Genomic DNA, 8,228 nt, shown 5'->3' with positions numbered 1-8,228 from the left:
ACGGATACGAGGTCGCGATAGAAATTAAAATGAAGAAACTACAGAGAGAAGAAGGGCCTGAATAATGAGAAATTAGGTTTGGGAAAGGTTGTGAGTTGAGAAATTAACTTTTGGATATGCTTTTATAGAGTGTGAATTGTCATAATGGAAATCAAATTGACTCATTTTTAGTTGCCATACTAAACCATATAGATAAAGAATTAAAATTTTTCTAACAAGTTTGAAAAGTTATATAATAGTAAGTACAATGACAATATACATCATAAAATGAAAAATGAAAATAGAAATTATGGAAAAATGAATAGGAGATTCTAGAATTTAAGAAAAGGTGTATTTGTAAAAGTAATGTCAAGATAGGCTCTTAAGGCTTTGTATAAAAATCGATATGAAGTTACAAAAATAAAATTATGATAGGCCATCTTTCTTTAGTGGTTTGGTTAGTGTGGTTGGGTCTTAAAGTGAAGTAATAACATGTTAACCCTTCTTTCTTTCTACATTTATTTTTGTAGCATAATACATAGGGCACATGAATGAATATTTGTTTTACTATTGTTTGTGTGCCATCTTAGCGCACCATTTCGAAATTCTCAAATTTGATTTCTTAATATCAATTTTGAGAATTAAGAATATATTATGGTCATAGTTACCAGTATTGTTCAAAACAAGCACTAAATTTGACATTTTGTACAGGGTACTAATTCAAATACTTTACTATTATAAAGTAATAGTATTGTATTACAAAAAATATGTGCAATTATAATAATATCTTTTGTACAAAAATGACCTTGTAGAAACATGTGAAACTATTAGTGTTATCAACAATATGTCCAAAACTAATAATTTAATATAAAAACATAACTATATAGCTGATGTAGGATAGAAAAGTATATTTTAGAAAAATCTACCTTTTTGTCCAGCATTAATTCCTTTGCTTCCAAGATTCAAATATTGTGTATTGTTCGTGCATTTTTAATGCAAACTTTGCTAGGGTTAGAGGGAACAAAGGTTTCTGCAACCACTGCTTGGAAATTACATTGCTTTGGGAAAAGAACATGGATGTAAACTTTGGTGGGGTGAAGGTAAACTTGAAAGATTGAGACATGACCTCTCATATGTGTCACAATCTTTCAAGTCTACCATCTCCCCACAAGAGTCTACATCCATGTTCTCCCCCTGAAAGTAATGCAAGTTTTAAACAGTGGTTGCAGAACTCTTTGTTTTATCCAACACGTGCAAACTCTGTGTTAATGTAACGACCTAAAATTTCCTCAATTTTTGCTTACAAACACTCTAATAACTCAAATTCATAGGCTATGATTTTGCCCCTGTAATTTTACAATAGCAGAAGCAAATTAATTACAATTACACATTTCAAAGGCTTTTCCAAACATAACAAAGCAACAAACATTCAAATCTAACAAACCATAGTATCTGAGCCCCTGTCCACAACTCACTCCCCAGAGATCTTTTCAGTCAAGAGAGCCTCATACACATACTTACCTAGAGAACAATAAGCGCCACAGGATCCGTCCTCGAACATCATCTCCCATACCTTGAATGATGTTAAAACAAGATGAGCCACAAGGCCCATCAAATATATAGAAGGATCAGGAAATGGTTACGGCTGGACTTCCCCAGAACATCACGCATAACATGCCATATATTTAAACACATGCTAGTCTTATATACATAAACAACGACACACAACCCATGCCATGTCAAATGCCCATATCATAAATCATGCCATGTGCTCATATATCAGAATTGTAACACCCCGCCTTACACGGGTGCGTCACTATAAGAAAATTCTCGGGAATCTTTTTTTTTTAAAAAAAAAAAACTGTCACACGCGGCGCCATGAGAACAATCTTCACATGCAGATGAAACACCCGTCACATACAATGGTCGACGTCCGCGGTGATTTCAAGAGCAATCTTCACATGTAGGTAAAAATCTCGAGAACCCCAGTCTTACTCGTTTGACTAGCAAGATCAATAGACTTAAAACTAAACGAGGTATGATATAACACAGCGGAATAAATACATCAAAATGTCGTGGCCTACCATGAGTTTCATACAAGATATTCCTATACTAAAATATGTAATACAAACTATCAAATGATACAGCGTTGACATACATCTGTTCATACATATACCAAAATAAATACTAACACTTCCAAAATGGTACAACGACTATCCGCCTAAACTCCGCTGGCCCCACCGGGCCATGTCCTCGACCTCGTAGCTGTCCCTGGCTGGAACGTTAAATGTTCCAGGGGCATAACCTAGGTTAGATGATAAAAACATCTAAGTGATGGCATGAAACAGTTTATACAGTGCATGAACAACATACGAGCATGGCATATACAGACAACAATAACATGCAACATGTCTAACTTGAGAAATCTCCTTGACATACTCAACCTCCCATGGAAAATCTATTCCACACACCGTTGGGGTTGACCTTGCCGCGACATACTTAATCCCTCGAGTGCCCTACCGTGTCACCCATTCACCAGGATTAACCTTGTCCCATTCTCAAGAAGACCCCATCCGTCCCATACAGACCCAACAACGACACGAAAATCGACACCCCGATGATATGAAAAATACTTGCCATGCACCTACTCGTTTTAAAAGTAAAAATAGTTGATACAATTTATCACATGTTAAATATGCGAATGATGCCACAATGTATATAAGTGTAACGCCTTAGTAAACAACCCAGGTTCAGGAAGGTATAACTGCTCACTAGAACCGGACCGATCATGTGAATCCTAAGCTCGGGAGGGCAAAACCACTCACCAGAACTCACTACACACACTCCAAAATACATTCAAGATAAGATAAATCTAGAATCAAACCACTCACCTCAATTCGAAAAAGTCTGGTTTTCACCTTGAAAAACGTGCCACACTTCAAAATTCATGTAATCCTTCTTCCAACGACCCAATTGACTCCTATTTCACCATTGAGACCTTAGGAATCAATATTTCCATTTTTTTCTCAATTTTATCTATTTTTTCTTTATTTTTCAAACATTTCTACCTCTCGAAAAATCATAAAAAATGCCAAACACCTAGTTTTCTCAAATATTTTTACATAAACCATCCTAAAATAATTTTATAAAAATTATAAAATTAAAATCGAGGTAAACCTAGATCTCATACGCCCTTACGCGCTAGCGCGTGGGTGTGGCTGGGGTCCGCGCGTGCACACGCGCAACTGGTTTTTTCAGTTGTCTTCTCCAGCCTTCTTCTCCAGCGACGGTGACCGATGCTCGATCTGATTGCAGGGCCTTGAAGCTCTTGGAGAGGCGACCTCAATGGCACCCTCGCATGGCTGAAACAGTCACTGAAAAATGCCTTAAAAGGCGGTTGCAGGCCGCGGTCCGGCGAAGCCCGACTTTCGGCCAACCCTCTAAAACCCCACTTATCTATACCAAAAGCCTCCAAATTTCCCAGAAAATATCCTCACAACCCAAGGATCAAAAGCCCCTTATCCCTTAAGCTCGATTCAAGCAAAAACCTGAGAAATTTTGGCCATTTTTGTTTTTGAAACCCTCAGCTTCCACCCCTTTTATACTCGATCTCGACCCAAATTTCCACCACCAATCGATTGCTCTTATCCCCTTAACCCTAGATCTAGCCTCCAAACCAATTAAACAACCCCAAATCACAAGCTACAACCCTCGAAAGATTCGGCCAAATCAAAAACTTATTCCGCCATTAAAATCGATCACGTCGCCGCCGTGCTCGGCCAATGGCCACCCCCAGAAGCTTCATCATCACCTGAAGACTGTCCTAGCACCTCTAAGCGAGCTTCCCGACGTCCAAAGGCGGCTGCCAGTGGCCATGTGCGGTGATCGCGTTCACACCATGATATTTTTGAAAATTTGCATTTTAGCCCCTAGCCAACTTTTAATTACATTTTCTCCCAATCCTAGATACCCCTAGACTATCTAACACTTTCACTATTGCCCATAAGTTCCATATTTTTCATTTTCCTCAAAAACTTCTGAAGAACTTGCCATTTCGACCTCCCTCAGGTAATTTACAAAATCTGCACTTTTGCCCGAATACCCCTAATTGCGTGTTTTTGACTTCAAACCTTCGAAAATCTCTTGATTTTGTCTAATATCGATTATTTGGACAATTTTATCTTTATTGGATTGATTTTCATGGTCCCTCATCCTTCGGTTGCGTTTTGAATATTACACAAAAGCCCGAAACTTTAATAAATACCGATTTTGACCTCATAATTTCTAAAAATGCTTATAATATTGAACACTGGATATTACTAGAATACCCATCGATAATCATAATGCATAAATTCACGCATAAGGTCCTTGGGGCCCACATAAGAAATACACAACCTGGCACCCAAGTCCCGGCATACAAACCTATTGTAGCCATGAATTGGCTAGCATAATTGACATGAGCTCAAGCCCCTCATACCACGACCACATACTAGAGTTCCTGAGTCATAACTACCCAGAGTCGAACTCCACTCATAGCTATTGAGGGTTAACTCCATACCACATCATAACGAAATTATGCAATGCAACAAATAATAAATGTAATAGCGTAGTAAGCATCAACGTGATACGTTGGCCCCCATAAGGTAGGCATTAGGCCATGCTTCGCCCATATAGGAATTCACATCCAATGCAATGCTTGTGTACCTAGTCATTCTAAGATGTACATGTCCAAACATACGTAACTTATGCTTTCCCCCAATGTTGTAAGCCCAGACCCATGCACTTCAAAGCCATGTAGTATGTCACATAATGGCAGAGTCGGTCGGCAGTGTCCAAGCATCGGTCGATAGTTCATGACTAAGAACAATTGGTCGACGGCCTTCCTAGAGCCGATCGACAATCTGCTCCACCATCGCTAAACAGTCGACACTTGCCTCACCGTTCGACAGCTCCTATCCCTTGTTATGACTACTTAAACCTAAGGGACCCAAAATTGTACCCCAACCTCTAGGAACCTAGTCCCAAATTGGTTCTCCATCATTTCCAATGAAATAAGAGTGATATAATACCTCGTAAGCATTTAATAAATAAAATCTCAAAAAGTCTCTTATTTAATTTAATTTATACTAAAGAAATCTATAACTCACATAAATAATACTCAAAATCAAATTAGATTAAGGGAGCCGATATATGGAACTCGTAAAGCAAAGGAACCCTACAAAGGAAGTAGAGAGCTTGCAAAGGAAAGTGAAGGAGTATGAACTTGCAATTTAGGAAGGAAAGAGTAGAAGAACTTGCCTTGGTTTCCTTTAATGCTTGCTGGAAATAAAGCTATGGAGGCTGGAAAGCTCGCCGTGAGGTATCTTACAGCTTACACAGACAGTCACCGAAGCTGGAAGCTAATCCCACCAAAGGCTAATTCACCAAACTAATCAACTTGCAGCCAAAAGGAAGAAGCAAAACAAAAAACTCGTAGCTGCATCTACAAAGAATTTCCAAGAGATTCATACACGTGAAGCAAAGGAGAAGAAAGAATAAGAGCAAAACAGAAACCTAAAGCTTGCCGCTACGCAAACTTACCAAGAAAACTCTCCCGAGCGCAAGGAAGAAGAAGAAACGAGGGAACGACCAAGACTCCTCCAACTCAATCTTTCCTCCCTCTTGTACGCCCATGTGCTGGAATTTTCCGGCAGCTTCCCTCCTTTCCCGATACTTCTTCTCCACTCAATTCAATTGAGCTTTTACTTTGCATACCCAAGATATTTATTTTGAACTAATTAACACCACCTCCATCACATATTTATGTGTGTGTGTGTGTGTGTATATATATATATATACACACACGTTAAGCTAAGCTCGCAGCCCACCTCAAATTCCAATTGCAAACACCCATTTTGACTTCGGTACCAACTTTCTTATATTATATTCTTATATATAATATACTCATACCAAATGGGCAGCATTTACACGGATGACAGGAGAAGAATGGAGAAGAATTTTGGAGGAAGAAGAGTGCGCACTGCTCTGCCGACCTGCTTCTTTTCGTCTAAATAATAATATATTTATATGTTTATGTGTATGAAAGATTAATAAGCAATTGGAAGAGAATAAAATAAAGGTGAGGAAGAAAGCCCATTTCACGTCCCTCATGCTGGTGAATTCTGCCAGCTTCTCAAATCTTCCCATTTCCTTTTTAGTATATTATGTAATATACATATTAATATTAATGTAATATATATTATCCTAAGATATTTTATAATTATTATTATTATGTGATGCACGGCCACCCCATTCCACAATTTGCCTCCCACCTTCCTTACCTTATTATTCCTATTTTTTTAAATATATATCACATATAACACATCAACTATTATATTAATATTTTCTTTGTCAATCGTAACCACTTAACCATGATTTAATTCCCATTCAAAAATATAATAAATTTAATATCCTTTATTAAATTCTTGAAATCCACAAAACTCTAATAAATCATAAATCACTTCAAATGCAAGAATTAATAATTATTATTTATTTTTGAAATACCGATCGAGATGTCACAGTTAAAAATATAGTGTCAACACAACATTTGAACATCAAAAGCAAAGGAATTGATGTAGAACAGGAAAGTTGATTTAGGAATTAGGAGTGCAATGGAATCTAACAACTAAAAGATTGTTTAATAGATAAATAAAACAAATTATGAAGCAAAAGAAACTAACAATACTAAATCCTAAAATATACTTTTTGTCCTACATGATCAGTAATATTATTTTGTTTTTAAATTGTTATATTAAATTATTAATTTTAGATATGTTGATAACAATAGTTTCACGTGTTTGTATAAGGTCATTTTCATATGCAAAATCTTATTATAATTGTGAATATATATATTTTATAGCACAATACCATTGGTTTATAATAGCAAAATATTTGAAATAGTAGTCTGCACCAAATGTCAAATTTGATTCTTGTCCAGGGCAATATTGACAACTATGACAATTTGAAAGCAAGGGACTAAGATACACTTGTGTATTATGCTAGATAAATAAATAGAGAAAAAAGAAGGGTTATCACGTTGTTACTTCATTTCAAGACCAACCACGAAGAACAAAATCCTAAATAAACAAAAAATTGTGTAGTTACTATGGCAATCCAAAGGACAGAAATGATTTATAGTTTCCCAACAACCGCTCAAATGCATGAATGGATACACATTCTTTAATAAGGAATTAATGAGAAGACCCAAATAATAATAATAATAATAATAATAATAATAATAATAATTATTATTATTATTATTATTATTATTATTATTATTATTATTATCATATATTTTTTATATACGAACTCAAATAAAACCCTTCACATACAACTCATTAACATCGGAAATCCAAATTACATACTTACATTACAATTTCCTTGAACATTCTTCTTAGGGCTTAACTACCCATACTTTCCAAAGTAAAGAGAAACTAAAATCTAAATACAAAATTAAATTATTACATTCTTCTGCCCTCAAACACCCCATGGATCTTTTGGTCGAGATGTGCCCTGTACACATGACTATCTCACAAAAATCAAAGTCCACTAGACTCGCCCACATCCATGGCTTTTCCATTACCTAGAATGATACGAAACAAATAGGAGCCATAAGGCTCAACAAGTATATATGAAATAAATAGGGCACCTTAGACTATTAAAGCAACATGGAGCACCCAAAACAAGATCAACAAGAGACGTAGAAATAACAGAACTTAACGTTTATATTGAGCACCCCCATACGGTGTCTCATAATATCACACAACAAAAAAGGAAACAATAGAAAGCGAAACAATAAGGATTAACTAATTTTTATCAGACACAACATGCTACGGTCTACAACATTATGCTCCCATGCCACAACTCATAACATTATGCACATCATGCACATTCTCAGTTACTCAATATACAATCCTTAGGCTCATACATGACACATCAGCACCCAAGGCCTCAAAGTACATATATATATATCTGCCAATAAACTTTTCCTTATAGACTGAGTCCCACTTATTGAGCTCATAGCCGTAGCTTACCCGTGTCAAGTGCTCGTCTTTCAAATTAATAATCAACCTATAGATCAAGTCCCACTTACCGAGCTCATAGTAGTAGCTCACCCAGGTCAAGCGCTTATCCACCAAACTTTGGATATCCTTTTCCCCTCACAGCCTCGTCGCAACGCAAAATAATAGGTGCGCAAATATTTATCATGC

The sequence above is a fragment of the Diospyros lotus genome, chromosome 7 (genome assembly GCF_014633365.1).
Source record: "Diospyros lotus cultivar Yz01 chromosome 7, ASM1463336v1, whole genome shotgun sequence".
NCBI lineage: Eukaryota > Viridiplantae > Streptophyta > Magnoliopsida > Ericales > Ebenaceae > Diospyros > Diospyros lotus.
The sequence above is the reverse complement of the archived record's forward strand: the minus strand, read 5'-3'. Positions refer to the sequence as shown.